The sequence below is a fragment of the Myotis yumanensis genome, unplaced genomic scaffold, assembly GCF_028538775.1.
Source record: "Myotis yumanensis isolate MYYU_CA2020_CCGP unplaced genomic scaffold, mMyoYum1.0.hap1 SCAF_8, whole genome shotgun sequence".
In the NCBI taxonomy this organism is placed as follows: domain Eukaryota; kingdom Metazoa; phylum Chordata; class Mammalia; order Chiroptera; family Vespertilionidae; genus Myotis; species Myotis yumanensis.
Window position 1 is genome coordinate 82466960 of NW_027223759.1, and position 17547 is coordinate 82484506.

At 38.1% G+C, this 17547-nt stretch overlaps 1 pseudogene; it reads left to right on the forward strand.

The window, feature by feature from the left end:
- Positions 1 to 15801: 15801 nt before the first annotated feature.
- Positions 15802 to 16197, forward strand: LOC139015736 (torsin-1A-interacting protein 2-like; annotated as a pseudogene).
- Positions 16198 to 17547: the final 1350 nt, after the last annotated feature.

A 17547-nucleotide genomic window follows, 5' to 3' on the forward strand; every position in this document is an offset into this window, starting at 1 on the left:
CTAATGAACAAAATAAACTGATGCTCAAAATAGATCCAGAGACATAGAAGCATAGAACAGACTGTGGAATCTCTTTTATTTTGTATGACTGAACTGGTGTTCGTTCAGTTCTGTGCTTTTACATAAGCTGTTTGAGCTATCCTTCCTGTGAAGGTGGGGTAGGGTGGGTGGATGGGAAGTGATCAACCAAAGAACTTGTATGTATATATGCATAATCCCTGGACACAGACAATACGGTGGTGAAGGCCTGGGGTGAAGGGCTGTGTTTGGCTAGAAGAGGTCAATTCGGGGAGAAGGGGGATATATGTAATACTTTCAAAAATAAAGATTTAAGAGGGGGAAAAAGACCAAATAACAATAAAAATAAAATAAAATGAGAAAACCTGAAAGAAAAAAAGGCAGCTACTTTCTTGTTGTCTCTTATTTTATGTCAATGGCCATTATAATCATTGCCAGGATTGATTATTTCATTATGCATTTTTAAATACAAATATTCTGTGACCAACATATGCTGTATTAACTAGAAATAACGCAGTAACAACAATGTCGCTGTCAGCTCTGCAGCTGATATAGGAGGCTCCTTTTGCTTGGAGATGTCAGGAGAGAGAAAACATTTTAAGCCACAGCATTTTTCAGCTATCGGGAGCACGTGTGAAGCACATGGTGTATTTAATTACACAGAAAGAAGAATCAAAATGTACCCTCCTAAGAACTGTGTCAATTTGACTACTTGAATGCTGTGTAAAAATATCTTTGGACATGTGCAGAAATGGGGTACTTAAAGAATGTTTCAGTAAAAACCAACTCAAAAATATGGAAAGAGAAAATCTTTACTTGTAGTTATTTATAGGACAATGGGATAATGCACAATCACAATGGAAGCTGAATGCCTGCATCTTAAACTCAGCCCCCAAAGCAAAGGAAGGAGATGTAGGAAGGAGAGTATTAGAGTAAGGAGCAGAACCAAACACCAAAAGAGAAAAGGAGAAGAGGTTAAAGAGCAGCTAGTCAACGAGTTGCATGTCAACTTTCAGAGACAAGAAAGAAAGAGAGAAAGGCTATATCTTCTATAGAAACTATTTTTTATAAGTTGTTTAGGAATGATACTGTGAGCGTCCCCAATAAAAACTACACATTCGTTATTTCTCTCCCTATATATCACCTATTTAGGTTTTTTCTTCATTTCTTGGTAGGGCACCTGTTATATTTTTGAGTTAATTTTTTTCCAAGTGATATCCTATACTCTTCTGTTGCCAACAGCCAAGCTATGTTTGTGTTTCTTTAAATGTGTCCTGTGAGAGGTCAGTACTGAGAGATGCTCCAGGAAAGAATTCTGTGATTCAATTTGTTCAGCAATCACTGCTTACATTATACTAGTTGGAGCATCTCAATAGCTGTTGGAATATCCTAGAATCAATTTAAGTTTTGTCCAAAAAACTACTTTTTACAGAAAACCACCATTGGGAATGGTACCTGAGGAGCTGTCCTAGCGAATATTGTCATAGATAGAGCAGCCAGAATACCTAGTCCTCTCCCACACCCATAGCCGGATCAGTCAGCCTAACAGCCATGTATCTCAATCTATGTGCTGGTTCCTCACAGCCTGGTGCTTTAGACTGGCGGGTGCCCATTGATTAGTGATGTATAATAAGAATACTGTTCACATTAGACCCACAATGCTGAGGGCATCTGACATAATCATGTCTGCTCCATAAAGCCTTCACTGTCATCTTTTATTTTCCTCTTTTCTAAACTCCCATAATACTCCTAGTTTCATTAAATGGCTCACTGTTCACTATTAAGTGCACAGAGGCTTGTATTTTTGGCTTATTGCTTCTATCCTTATAGCGAATCATTCTCCACTTCTACATGCAAGTCCCCACGCATGCCTGGTGTTCGTTCAGTTCTGTGCTTTTACATAAGCTGTTTGAGCTATCCTTCCGCCTTCCTCTCCTCCTCTCCAATTACTATGGGCTCTTCAAGACCTTCGTCAAATGTCACCTCAGCTTCAAAACTTCCCTGACACTGGGAGTCACTCTGTCCTCTGTTCTCATGACATTTTGTGTAAATCACTCTGTCACACCTATCATGTCATGTGTGCTATAAATGGGAGCTTCTTTTACTATCCCCCAACTCTTGCTGGGGAAGTCATAACACTGTCTTATTTGATTGTGTATCTGTTTTTGAAGGACGACTTCTGGGTGATTCATTTCCTCAGGGAGGGAGGGAGAGAGACCAGAAAAAACTGCTTTGGAGCGGGTAGGGGGGAGGAAGAACATGGTTTATCAATATTTGTTGCTTTTCAGTGGCAATTCTCATTTTTAAATTAAAATTGAATGGAGAAGAGAGGCTTCAAACCATGGACTTTAGCTCTCAATGTCACTTGGTCATACAAAATAAAAGGTAATTTCTTTATTCTTGACTAAACTGAATATGTTCTTTTATATAAGGCATCACATCCAATTAGCTGGAAAAAAAAATCACTAAATATCTAATCTGGAATAAACTGTACTCCAACTTAATCATTAAACTTCCTGAGGGGGGAGTTCTCGGTGTCTCTTGCATGAAAGTGCTCAGTCTCTGGCGTAACCGCCTGTCTCCTAGACTCTTTACCTTGGCATCTAAATGCACTGCAAACAGGCTCCAGGTGCTCCGGGAAGAGGAAGGTGGAGTTTCTCTGACTTCTTGCAAATGTTTGGATCTTCCTTTCACAATGATATTCCTTTGCATCTCTCTGGTTATCGCATGCCTTACTGACATAGGTAGAGAGATCTGCAGCCAGTGTGACTCATCGTCTGATCTCTCTAGGCTTCAGCAATAGTTCGGGCATAAGCCCTATAGACTACACTTCCACTGGTACTTGTTCCTGGTCCACCCTCTAACTTGTCCCCTACCTTGGATTTCTGCTCACATCCTCCAATGAGAGGTCACCTTGTTCTCCCACCAGTATCTCTCACAGCAGAGGACTGGCTGGTAAATCAGCACTTATACTACTTTGTAACTGAGAGTGGCCGGGATGGCTGAGCTCCTGCACCTCCCTCTGCTTGACGATATTGCCCAACAAAATTGATGGGACAGGAAAGCTTAGGGGATGATTCTCTTTCTGCAAAACAGCAAATCATTTCTCAGTGCTCCTCTCATGATATGTATTCAGTTCTTCCTCACAGAGGTAGACATCTAGCTGTTTTCTTATTTGTTTGTTTTTCTTTTCATTCTCCTCTTTTTTCTCCTAATACCTTAGTTCAAGAAAGGGTCTAACTTTCACCCTCCTTCTTTCTAATTAGCTTTCCTTATGTAAACTCTAATCTGACATCCTTGCCTGTTCATATATTTAAATAGGAAAAGCAGAAGTGGAAGTTAAGCAATTTATTCTCAAGAAAGTAGTTTAAGTTGAACATAATTGTCTTGCCGTAAAATCACATTTTTAATGTAAGAAGATGAATATTACATTCCTAATTTTCTCCTTCCTTCCCACAAGTCCAGGGATATGAGTACTATGGGTCAACTGGGTTGAAAATAATGTACTCAAGAAATCTAAGGGGAAAAAATCACATTAATAGCTGTTGAAACATTTTTTTATATTAAGAAGGTGAATTTTCTCTCTAAGGAAAGACAGTCTCTAGACAAAATAATAATGTTACTGTGTATTCATTTAATAAATACAAACTATATATTTAAACTGTGTTAGGGTTCACTTTGGGGAAATTCATTCTATATGAGTTATTCTAAATATAGGCATATTCGTCTCCCCTACATTTTAATCTTTGGGTAGGATTCCAACAAGAGAATGGATAGCACAGATCCAATATTGTCCTATCAACAGGTTTTACTCAGTATAGATACTAGATATATTTTTGATCATGTTTCCAAGATTAAATATTGACTCAACTCCAGCAGTCCATGAATTTCTTCTCTGGTCATTTACAGCTCAAATTTTTAAGGTCTAGACTAAATTTCCCAGTGTCATTTCTGTTGTGGCATCTCATGGTCCCATCGAAGGTGAGGTTATTCTTACTTCTTATTTATCTCACATAATTGTCCATTCATTGATTCACAGAACATAACTTAAATCCTAGTGATCTGTTATTAAACACTAGGAGCCCAGTGCACGAATTCATGCACCTTGACAGGAACTGTGGGCCACAAAGCTGCAGTGGGCACAGGGGCAGGTCTTGGCCCATCCTCCATGCCTCCACCCGGCCCCTCCCACCATGGGCCCCCATACCCTGTCTGCCAGCAGCTCCACTCCCACTGCTGCCACTCCCACACGCTGACTACACTGGCCCTGCTTGTACCCGTTGATGGTGCAAGCAGAGTCGGCATCGTCAGCTGGTGCAAACGGCAGCTGCTGCCCAATCGCCCTTCAGGAGCAGGGGGAGGTGGAGAAGCCTTCAGGGGTGATTGGAGGCCAGCAGCTGCCATTCGCACTTGCTGATGGTGCCAAGCAATCGGGGCCAGGGCCGGGCACCAGCAGCGGGTGCGAGAGCCCAGTGGGACTGTGGCGTGTGGAAGCAAAGAATTTTCAGTAATCACCAGAGGCTCACCCCGATGATAGTGACCAGTGTCCCGCCTTGGTCTGGCACCCCTGCTCACCTGCTCCACCATCCTGCTTCAGCCAATGCCCACCATGTTCCACACTCTGCAACCTGTTGCTGATGCCCGCTATGTTCTATGCACGCCCCCTGGTGGAGCACATCATAGCAACAGGTTGTTTGGTTGTTCATTGTTCCCTAATTCAGTCTATTTGCATATTAGGGTTTTATATATATAGATTTCTCATAAAGAAGTTTCTGTAGACTGAGAATTAGGGTCCAGAAGAAAACTCAACCATATTAGCTTCCACACATCAGCAAACACTTGTTTCATTGTAATTTACAGATTTTTGCATACATACACCTACATTTATGTTTGCATTATAAGTCATTTCTAGCACTGATAAAGAAAACCATTAGCTTCCCTCTCATTCCAATTTAAAAGAGAGTTTATATGTGACAAAGACACCATTCAGAAATGTGCTAGGAACTGATTAAATCTTAAAAGCACTTGATGTTATCTAAAAAATAAATTATACTTATGTAGAATTTTCTCATTTCTATTTGACTTGCACTGCTTCCAACATCCCATCTTCTTTTTATCTTCTCTTTTCTCTGTTATCATCTAGGAATTAGGAATGTATGTTTGCAAGTTATGAAGAAAGTCATTATTACACAAATTCAGTAGAAGTTATGTTTAGCTATTTTGAACTAGGTTAAAGGGTAACAGAGTTCACTCATAAAACAACAGCATCCTCTCGCCTGGACAGGCCTTATTTATAGCTGAGCCAGGTATAAGTCTGCTAAAGCTCATTACCAGTTCAAGGAAATTTTGATTTTTATCACCATCCCAACTAAGAAAACTTCTTCATGGAATAAACTTGAATTTACTCTCCATCTCCTGTTCCCTCTCTGCCTAGGCAGCATTCTCATGCCATTTCCATTTATTCTTTCAGATCCTTTAACCATGTTTAAGTCTGTTTTACACTTTCACCTTTAAAAGGAGTACATTCTTACCATAAAAAAGAACACATTTTTGGCATTATTCAAGTTAGGAGGTTTGGGAGCGAGGGCCAAGCAACATCTTCCCTATATTTGATATTACATGATATATTTGACCATTTACTCTGTTGTTATGCAACGTAAGTCTGCATAACCATTAAATAGTTCAAATAAACATTCTCCAATAGCTGTGCTAAAAAGACTCTGCCCTCAAAACTAGAGGTGGTCTTTTAGAGCAGAATTACTTAAAATGTGCTCTGTACACTGTTATCATTCCCTCAATTGTTTGTGTCCAGAGTGTGTATGTTGGGCAGGGTTCTCTAAATAAATAGAACAATTAGGAAATAAATGATAAAGATAGATTGATGATAGGTAGGTAAATGATTGATTGATAGATAGATAGATAGATAGATAGATAATATAATAGTAGATTTATTATAGGAATTGGTTCATGCTATTATGGAAGCTGAGAAGTCCCACAATCTGCTATCTACAAGTTAAAGAATCAGGAAAGCTGGTGGTGTAATTTAGTCTGAATCCAACGCTTAAGAACAAGGGAGCCAATGGGGTAAGTGTGAGTCCAAAAGTCTGACAATTAAGGGCCTATGTAAATTTCAGTATGAGTCCAAGGGCTCAAGAACCAAGAGCATCTGTGTTAGAGCGTAGAAGTTCTAGCTCAGCTCAGAGAGATGGAATTCGCCCTTCCTTCACCTTCTTGTTGCACTCAGGCCCTCATCCAATAGGGTGACACCTACCTGCATTAGCGAAGGTGGATCTTTAGTCAGTCTACTTCACAGACACACACACATAAATCATGTCTTACCAGCCACCTGTGCATCCATTAGCCCATTCGAGTTGACACATCATATTAACAGTCACACTGTAAGCATAGACATTGAAAGTGTTTAGAAGCTTTCATAGCAAATTGATGAAATCTGTTGGTTCTTACAATAATTCTTTTTTAAAAATTGCCTTGCCTTTTTGTCTTTTTTGAAATTTCATTTTCATAGTAATGTATTTTACTGTGTTTTATCAAAGCATTAGTTAATGACAGATTTAAACAGAAAAGTAAAGCTGATTCTTATCACAGAGAATACTAAAAACATTGTTTTATTCCTTTGTGTCCTAAGAATAACTATTTTAGGATACATTTCATGGAATATACCATTGACAATATTTTACTTAAGAGAAAATAGATACTTAAGAGGAACAACCTCTACAATCAATCTCAGAAGGACATAGGATAGCAGCAAGCTAGGCCTGTGGTTATGAAGATGACTATCTTACATGAGTCAATGACATGATAAAAGAGAGTAAAAAGGAATAGAGGTAATTTACTTATACTAATTTTATTTTTAAACAGGTGACTTTCATTTTTCTTTATTAAGACACATCAACATTTTTTAGAGTATCAAATATATTTGGAGTATCATTTTCATTTCACTCTTTCTTCTTTAACTATATATATTTTTAGTTATTTTATTGAGTTGTTCTAATGATTACAATGTAGTTCTTAATTTATCGCAAGCTAATTCAAGCTAGTAATTATGTACTTTCAATAATATATAGTACTACTTTTCTAATAAAGATCCATTTCCTCCCACTTCCTTTGTATTATTGCTGATATATAATCTCTATGTTATAAATCCAACAGTTGAATGGTATGTTTATGGCTTTACAAAATTGCATATTTTTAAAACAAATTCATTAGAGAAATAAATTTTTTAAAGTGCTGTTTTATATTTATACACATATTGTCATTTCTGATTGTCTTTCTATTCCTATATTCAAGTTATTGCCTGGTATGGTAATCCCCCTTCCCCCAGACTAAAGGCATTTCTTGTAGAGCATGACTACTTTAACAAACTTTTTTTTTTTTTTTTTTTGCTTCAGATTGCTTTCATTTAGGAAAGATAATTTTCTTGTATATAGAATTATTGGTTAATAGTTTTTTATTTGTTTATTTTCTAAAGCCATTTGAATATATCATTCTGCTTCTTTCTAATTTTCATTATTTCCTATGAGAAGCCAGGCATAAATTGTATCGTCATTTCTCTTTACATGTGATGTCATTTTTCTCTTGTGCTTTGAAGACTTTCTCATTGTCTTAACTTTCAGCAGTTTGACTATAATATGTCTAGATGTAAATGCTTTCGTGTTTATCTGACTACATGTTTATTAAGCTTACTTAATCTATCGATTAAAGTTTTTCATAAAATTTGAAAAGACTTTGGTCATTATTTCTTCAACTATTTTTTGTACCACTTACTCTTCTCTCCCTTTGGGATTCCCATTGCATGAGTATTGGTATGTTTGACATTGTACCACAGGTCTCTGAAGTTCTGTTTATTTTTCTTCAATATTTTTTCTTTGTAGTACAAAGTAGTAAATAATATTTACCCATTTATCATCAAGTTCATGGGTTCTTCCACCATTTGAATATTTTTTGTGCTCATTTAGTAAAATTTCCATTTCAGTTATTATAATTTTCAACTCGAGTTTTCATTCCATTTTTTAAAAAATATGTACTTCTACTTTCCTACTGGTGTTCCTTATTTGTTATCATCATCATGTTATTTAAAAAATTATTTGAATAGGGTTTAATTTTTTTTTCATTTATTCCCTTTAATTCTTTTAACATAATTGTATTTTTGCTGATTACAACCTCTTAGTTTCCAGTAACTTTTTAATTCCTGAGTATAAATTACATTTTTTATTTTTCTTATCAAATGTCATAATTTTTCTTATAAACCAGACATTTAAGATAATATATTACAATTACCCAACTCTGAATTTCATCGTAGAGTGTGTGTGTGCTTTTGTTGTTGTTTGCTTTGTAACTGGCCTGTATTTAAACCTCCATGATGTTTTTGTTCAGTTTTTTTGTCCTTATTTTTGTTTTTAAACACTGTCTAAGGGTCATCCCTGTGTCTTTTTAAAAATATATTTTTTATTGATTTCAGAGAGGAAGGGAGAGGGAGAGAGAGATAGAAACATCACTGATGACAGAGAATCATTGATCACCTGCCTCCTGCACACCCTACACTGAGGATCGAGCCCACAACCCAGGCATGTGCCTTTGACTGGAATCGAACTGGGGAACCTTCAGTCCACAGGCTGATGCTCTATCCTCTGAGCAAAACTAGCTAGGGCCACCCCTGTGTCTTAATGGCTTAGTGGCCAGTCAATATTTGGGGCAGAGGCTCACTTGAACACATGGGTCCCATAGGGCTAAAAGACTCTGCAGCATGCATTCAAAATCCACCCAGTTTTCAAATGCGCCTGACCTTTACTTTCTGCTGGCCTCACTTTGATTGTCCTTGTACATGTTCTTTCCCCGGTCAGTCAGGGAGCTCTGATGAGCTTATCAGGTCCATCTTTGGCTCTTTAATTTCTAGGTTCTCTCCATTAAATTCGTGGCTTCTTGATGTCTTCTCAACCTTGAATTAACAAAGGTACTGGCATCTCTGTGCATTTCATCCCGTACAGCTGCTTTTACTAATGATGTGGACATGGTCTTTGGTCTTGACACTACTAGTAAATTAAGTCAGCCCTTTCGGACAGCATGACTGCTGGTTTCCAGAGCCAGTTGCACCCTGGAAAAGCTACCAGTTCACCTGGACTGGACGAAGGAGGTAAGAACAGCCCAGGAAAGAAAGCTGTAGACCCCGCTGTGCTGACCAGTGTTCCAGTAGCTGTTTATGAATAAGTGCTTCTTAATAGTTGTTTTTGATCATTTTTCCCAGTTTCATATTTTCTGGAGAAATGATATTTTGATCTTTTCATGCCACCATGCCAGAATCCTCACTTCTAGATACTGAATTTAGATTTCAAATATTTCTATCTGAGTATGTTAATTTGATAGTGGGAGGAGGAGAATTTTCATAGCACTCATCAGATTCTATGATAATAAATATTTAAAATTATGTAGTATTTACATATCCCATAAGTAACACCTAATAATCAGCTTCTGATGAGAGTGATACCGAAAGAGTTTTGGTTATCCTGCAGGTAGGCATGCACACAACACAGAGAATAATCAGTAAAGGATTAAAGGAATGAAGAATCTGAAAGGGACCCCAAACAAAATAATGCTTTTGGTTAATATTTGGCAGCTTAAGATAGTCACACCTGCCTACTTCAGGTTCCTTCAGGTCACAGGGCCAAAGTCTTCATAGTTGGTGAAAATGCTTCCCCCATACCCCACATATACAAAGCCTCTTCTCCATTTGCTTATTGTGCAGCCAACTTCAAATTTTAAATCGTGAAACACAAGTACAGGATGCAGGAAAGGAACCTGATGAGAGCATTCTTCATTGCTGGAGATTGGTATATGTATCATAGCTTGGATGCTGAAAAGGAAGAAGTTAAAATAACAGACTTAGGCCTTTAAGAACCTATATTTAAATTTGCTACTTTGAATCTATGTCATATTGAGCAATTTAGTTATTTAACCTCCTCAAGCCCCCTTTTTTAAAAATGGAAACTTCTGACAATAGTATCTATTTTATAAGGTCTTTTCAAAGATTAAATGAGTGAATCTGTATAAAGTGCTCACTTGGTACTATGTTAAGACCTGGGTGCATTGTACTGTAATTTATCATGTTTATTTTTAGTGGTCTGTATGTCTTTCTTTGTGAGCTTGTTAAAATCTTGGAGAGGAAGTACTGTGGAATTCAGGAAAAGCTGTGATATCAATGCATACACATGGGGCACAGAACAAGTTCAGACAGTTAACAGAATGTCGAGATTTTTTTATTACATTTCTCTCTAGAAATTCACAAGCTGGAAATGCTCATAACCTTTGGCATTTAGTCAAATCCTCTGAGAGAATGAGAAGAGCATTCTGTGCTTTGTGAGCATAGAGTAATCTTGAGACCTCCTTGTCAATGTGCATTTTGCTGCTGGGAGTGATAGAGAATCTAGAATAAGGAGAAATTGAGATGCACAAATAATACAACACTTATTTCAGCCAATTATTACAAAACATTTTCTTATAAATGCTGGTGTCTTTGTATAATAATACACTTTTACTATTGTTTCCCATGTTTTAGATTTGTTTTTCTACCCAAACACATAATATAAACAAAGCATTACTCTTTTGTAAAAAAAGAAATAACTATCCCTGGCTGGTGTGGCTCAGTTGGTCGGAGGGGTCTCAGGTTTGGTCCCCGGTCAGGACATGTGTGGAAGACAATCAATCAATGTTTCTCTCCCTCTCTCTCCCTTTCTCTGCCTCTCTCTCTCCCTAAACAATCAGTCAATCAATAAAATAAAACTTATTTTATCTATCTCTGTGTTGTTTTGTTTTGCTGAAAATGTGATGGACAATTTTATTATTCATTCCCACAACATAAAAAATTTAATCTGAGTGCTTTTTAGTGATCTTTACTGTTCTTAAAATACTGCTGTGATTCTCAAGAAGTATATATACATACATTAAGGCTTTAGTGTTCATTATTTTTTTATCGCTACATGTCTGTACTGTCATGTAATAAATCAGTGGGTGAATACTAAAACTACCATATTTCAAGTAAAATGAATTTGCATATTTAAGTCTTTGCATTTTTGATAGAGCTTTCAGATCACAAACCTATTGACATAGATTTCTCTTCTCTCTTGCTTTTGGCTGATTGTTTAGAATCAATCTTTTCCCTTCTCATAATGCAGAATACTTTTCTAAAGCACATTTAAAGGATTAGTTGACTTAAATTTATTTTATACTCTACTTCCTACTTTTACCAGTGTTCAGAAAAAATGCTATAGTGGAATATATTATTATTTTGTTGTTGTCAAGCATCCAATCTTCCTACATTATATAAACTCCCCATTGTTTATATTGGTGAGACATAGTGTCTTAACCTCCTCAACAAAGAAGAGGGTCTTTCTTTGTTTTGTTTTTGTCTCTCACTCTCTGGCAGAGGAATTTGACCCTTGCTGCGACACTCAGACATTTCCACTGGGGTCTTTGAATCTAGAGCAAGCACCGCTGAGATGAATTAATGGCTGAATGTGTTCTTTATTGCCATGTAGGCTACAATGAAGGCTGCCAAACTCTGGAATTCGTCATTTCCAAGCTTCCCACCTTTTCCAGGTCTTACAATAAAACTATTTTTTATCTTGTATAACAAGAATTGGATTATCTTTTTTAAAATTCTGAATAATAAAACTGTTCTTCTGAAAACAGTTATTTTTGCTTAAACACTGCCTAATTCATGATGTTACATATATAATTTTATAAATTCATTCAGTCATTCACTTATATTATTTAGTTCATTCATTGATTGAGTATCACTATGGATGGTATAAAGCACATAGGTTTTACTAAATTGGGCATATCTAAGTTCAAATTCTAACTTCAACAGTTAGTATGTAATATGGAGTAAGATGTGTTAGAAATAAATAATTTATTTTGTAACTCAATGTATAAGAAAAAAAGCAATAAATTTAGGGCCAAAAAAATGACCTCATTCTTTTTTTCTTTTATGTCAGTTCTAGAAAGGTATTACTGTTATGGTATCTCATGAAAGAGGTCATTTATACCCTGAGAGATGAGCAGCTTGCATGGCCACAGCCCCTGCATGTTCCGAGTATGTCGACCATGTCTGCCAGAACAACTCCACATGTGGTACTCTCAGCACTTCTTAGCATCTTGTCCTTACCTGTCTTGTCTTTAACTAACTCTATAAAGTGTCAGTTTACATTTTATTTCCTCATGGAAACCTTCCTAAACCTCTCCCAGCCTCTATTCTTAACCCAGTTTAGACTTTCTCATGATAGGGACGTTCAGCGAGCTCTTCTTCTGTGTGGGGCTCTTCACAATTATAACTCAATCATTATTTTTATCATTATTCTATTAAGCTCTATGAAAGAAGGGTCATTATCTTAATTGTATCTCTAGTACCTTACACTGTGCCAAATTTATAGTGGGTACGCAACAGACATTTGTTGGATTAGATGAATAAAAATTACTATCAAAATGAAAGCCTGGTTGTCTGATTCCAACTTCCAGATCCCTCTACTCACCTGTGATAACCAGAGAAAAGAACTTCAATTTCAGAAATATATCCTGTTTACAACAAAACCATACCAATGTTTGCCATGATTTTGGATCCCAGTCTATTTCTTTCCCTGATGTCCTGGGAGTCACATATTATATATCTTGGCCAGAATATCAACCTGCAGCCACTTCACTGTTCTCTCAATGGTGAGCTCATTCATCTTTCCATGATTTGGATAGGCTATAGTGATTCTGTTTGAGATAACTGATTACAATATAACCCTTAAGGACACCCTCAGGTTATGAGCCAAAGGCATGGGAGCAATTCCAGACTCCATCACTCTAATCATAGGAATAGCTCTCTAAGGGTAGAATTCTCAATTCCAAGGCTGGTGGGCGACACTGGCATTTTGACGAGGGTCCATAGATAATGTAAAAATGAAAACCAACAGAAGTCATCCCTTTATTTGAAAATGAATGGTATTCCCAAGCAAATAAAAAGTGGATTTGCAAATGTTTTAAAGTGCCAAATATTTTCTAAGCATCTCAAATTTTTGATAACAACTAAAGGCCTGATATTTTGTAGGGATTCCAATCTTACTGAAATATAGATTGAAGCAGTTAGACTTAAGAGAACTATTTATTGACTATATATCCCTTATTGATACTCAAGGCTTATAGAAAAATATCCATTTAATTCAAAATATTGAATGAAAAGGATAAATGGGGTGATAAAAGAAACAAAATCCAAGATACACACAAAGATGGTTGAAGAGTATTAAACATTTCCAATCTCCAAGAATAAAATTAATTACATCAATTGACTAAAATTATGATGCTGAAGTCCCTGGCACACAGTGTATCTGTGCTCATTCACTCATGTGACTCTAACTTGTCTTATGAAAGATCACTCTCAGGGCTCCATCTTTCTTCCACCCAAATTTAAAACGATAATAGCTAAAATGGAGACAAACAGTAGTAAAAGTACAGCTCCATTCAAACACATGATGAACTTGGGTGATGCATAAATGCCCAAGTGAGAGATCTGTTTGGCTCCAGGTCCAAAAACTAGCAGAGAACTGGGTATTGGCCCATACTGGATAATGGGACTACAGGTTTTCTCCAGCAGGAGAAAGAACATGTCAAATGTTCCTTCTTAAGTGAGACCTGAATTTAGTCACGAGAGGAACCTGAATTAGGCCACCAATTATGATATTGACAATCTGATTTTTTTGGCTTTCTGGTGTGTGGTGACACCATACACTTCTCTATATTAAGATCTCTCTGAGTGGCTCCTTTTTATTCTTATGTCCTCATCATTTTCTATCTCTTTCCTTTTCACCACTCTTTCTCTTACTCTCTCTCTCTCTTTTCTTCCCATATTTGTCTCTTTTTCTTTGTCTCAGAAAAATTCTCACACCTACTATTGTGACCCAATATTAGAATTAGTGGAAATAAATAATGGCACAAAAATATCAGAATTGATAAATAAAAACCATTGATTTTAATCTAAAAATTTATTGAATCAAATTTTTGTTAATAGTTTTACTGAGAAATATTTGCACTAATGAAACTAATTTCAACAAAATAAAAATAAATAGTAATTTTTAACTAGAACATATAAAATTAATCTGGAATAAAATGGACTAAAGGAATCTTTCTGGAAAAAAAAATCCTAGGTGACACTTATTTGGGTTTGTACTGTTTATATTAAAACTAGAGGCCTGATGCACAAAATTTTTACACTGAGGAGGGGGGGCGGTCCCTCAGCCCAGCCTGTGCCCTCTCACTGTCTGGGAGCCCTCGGGAGATGTCCAACTGCTGGCTTAGGCCTGCTCCCCGTGGGCTAAGCCGGCAGTTGGACATCCTTAGCGCTGCCACAGAGGCGGAGAGGCTCCCACCACTGCTGCTGCAGTCACCAGCGTGAGCATGGCTTCTGGCTGAGCAGTGCTCCCCCTATGGGAGTGCACTGACCACCAGGGGGCAGCTCCTGCATTGAGCATCTGCCCCCTGGTGTGCATGATAGCACCCAGTTGTTCTGCCATCGGCTGAAACTGGCTCTTCAACATCTCCCAAGGGGTCCCAGATTGCAAGAGGGAACAGGCCAGGCTGAGGGACCCCACCGGTGCACAATCGGGGCCAGGGAGGGACACAGGAGGTTGGCCAGCTGGGGAGGGACCACTGGAGGGCTCCAGGGCATGTCCAGCCCATCTTGCTCAGTCCCAATCAGCAAAACCCCAACAGCAAGCTAACCTATCGGTCGGAGCATCTGCCCCCTGTTGGTCAATATATGTCATAGCGACTGGTCAACAGGTTGACTGTCTGCCCCCTGGTGGTCAGTGCACATCATAGTGAGCTGTTGAGTGGCCATAGCCTATCATTAGCATATTACGCTTTGATTGGTTGAATGGCTAACCGGATGACAAGAGACTTAGCATATTAGGCTTTTATTATATAGGATGTTTTTGTTCAAAGCATACCCAGGGTTAAAACATTCTTAGGTCAAGAACACCAGAAGGGCTCCCCTGACATTGACTACAGACGATTTAAAACTCTGCCAGAATTTCTATGTGAAGCATTCCCAGACCCTCCAACTAACTCAGCATCAGCTACTTCTCTGATGGGGCTCTGATTAAGGTCCTCCCCAGGGAAGACTTCATTGGATCCATGCTCAAGAGGACTTTCCCAGGTATTCCTGACCTCCCTACATCGCTGTAAAGTGCCAAGACCTTAAGACTTGGGTACGTGTATCACAATGGCAAGAATGCCAGCGCCCACAAAGACCCACTGGATCTGTCAGCTCCTCTCTTTGACCAAGCAGACACAATAGCTAACCAGCAAAGCAGAGTAAGCCAAGTGCTTCTGCATGAGATCATCAGCTGATTAACACACACACACACACACACACACACACACACACACACACAAATAACTAATTTAGACCAGACTTCTAGCTTTTCCTGAGAAGTTGGAATTTGAAGGAGCTATTCTGAGATCTTTGCTCCTAGCAAGTGGCTAATAACATTTTAGTTTGGATTGTTCACTGAGTTGAGAGACTGAGTTGTAATTGAGTGAAAAATAGACAATGGAATCTTGGAGAATTGCATGTAAGTGTAAGCCAGATTTAACTCTCTTTCTAAGTAGTATTGCTTGGACTGGGAAATTGCTAAATTAAACCTGTGATAGGACTGGTTATTTGGGTATCTCTCTTTGTCATTGTTGCCTCTTACTGTTACATTGCTTTCTGTGTTATCTCTGGAGGCCCAGATGTTCTCAGATAATTCACATTGCCCTGACTGTGGACAACAGTGGTTTCCTAGTTTAGAACTAGGCCACTGGTTGTACCAAACTGAACCTATTGAAAATGAATGTTACCAAGTATTCTTAGACCTTATTTACAGAGCTGACTATTGCCCTGAGTGTTATCCTGATAATCCTGATAACAGAAGCCTTGTCCTTCCTTGGTCTTTCCCATTTGAATGGGCTCCCCAAAATCTTACCAGGTGGACCTTTGGAAAAGCTTGCCACCCATTTATTCTGGGTCCTCCACTGGTTTGAAAAAAGATACATGCCTCTAGAATAGCTGGTTTTAACCCAGCATTACAATTAATCTTGGCCAGAACAGACACAACCTTAAACAAAAAACTTGGCCAAAGCAAATAACTTCTTAAAGAGTCACAATCATGGAGACCCTAGAGGGTTTTGTGCTAGTAACCCAAGGAAGATGGAAAAAATGACACTTCTTAAAATCTGATCCAGGCTGTCACTACTTTGGGGAACTGCTTAAATTGTTGGGTCTGCTCCCATGGTCTACACCTATTCTGTTCGGCATGAATTTAATCACTATTCCAGCCAGACTCTTCATCTAGAACCCGAGTAGTTCATGTTCCCTATGTCTTAGAAGTAGCTTACCCCTGATAAAAGTCTCCACAGCCTAATTATTTACATAGGACAAGGTAGTCCTAGAGAATATGCCCCATATTGTGTATACCATGATGATATTTCTAGTGATAACTTCTGTGGGAAAGCATCTTCATTATAGCTGGCTTCTAGATGATTTCGATAAAAGAACTAGACATTTTAATAAGAAATTACATTGCTATAAATTGCACCTCTTGTGATTTTATATATAGTTTATCCACATATAATCATTTATTCATAATTGGCTCTATTTGGCCTCAGTGTGGCTTTGATATTATAGATAACTGGGCATCTCCAGAGAAACCACATTCTATTGGGTAACACCTACATAGGTTACACAAAGACATGCAGAAATGCCACTGTCTATACTTACGTGGCTCTGCATAAACAGACTGTCCTGCCTTTGTGGTGACTGAATTTAGAATGTCCTACCAGGAAATGGAAAAGTGCCTGGGTATGGGATAGGTTATAAAAGAAGTTATCCAGCTTGATTCCATAATAGTATGAGCTGTCTAAGGGAAGCATCTTAAAACCAAGAGGTATTGCTGGGTGTTAGCCACATTCTGACCTTCACCTGTTCACAGGAAATTTAGAAAAAAAAAACAACCTACTGGAACATCTCAGAGGCCATGGGTTAAATTTAAAATTCTACATAAGATGCTAGATAATCCAGTGTTTATGTAGCAACTCAACAATATTCTCAGGGTCCCAGGTCCTTTGTTTTTCCCCTCTGAGACCCTTATCTCATTAGCTTTTTCTTCTTAGTGTCCTCAGTGATTACAGTGTGGCTTGTTGCTGCTCTAGGCATTTCAGTCCCATTTGGAAGTAGGGAGCGAAAGCTTTCTCCTTTGAAGACTCTGTCTTACTTGGAAAGAAAATCTTTCCTAAAAGTCCCTCACCAATTTCTTCTTACATCTCATTGGAAGGTACTGGTTCAAACGGGAGCCTGGGGAGCCAGGCAAAGGAGAATGGGGCTGGCAGTGCCTGGGCAAGGCATCTTGTCTCCCCTAATAAAATGAGGGCTATTTTAGGAATGGAGCAGTGGGGAATGAATGGCTGTTTTTATGCAAGAACTCATGCCTGCCACATGTT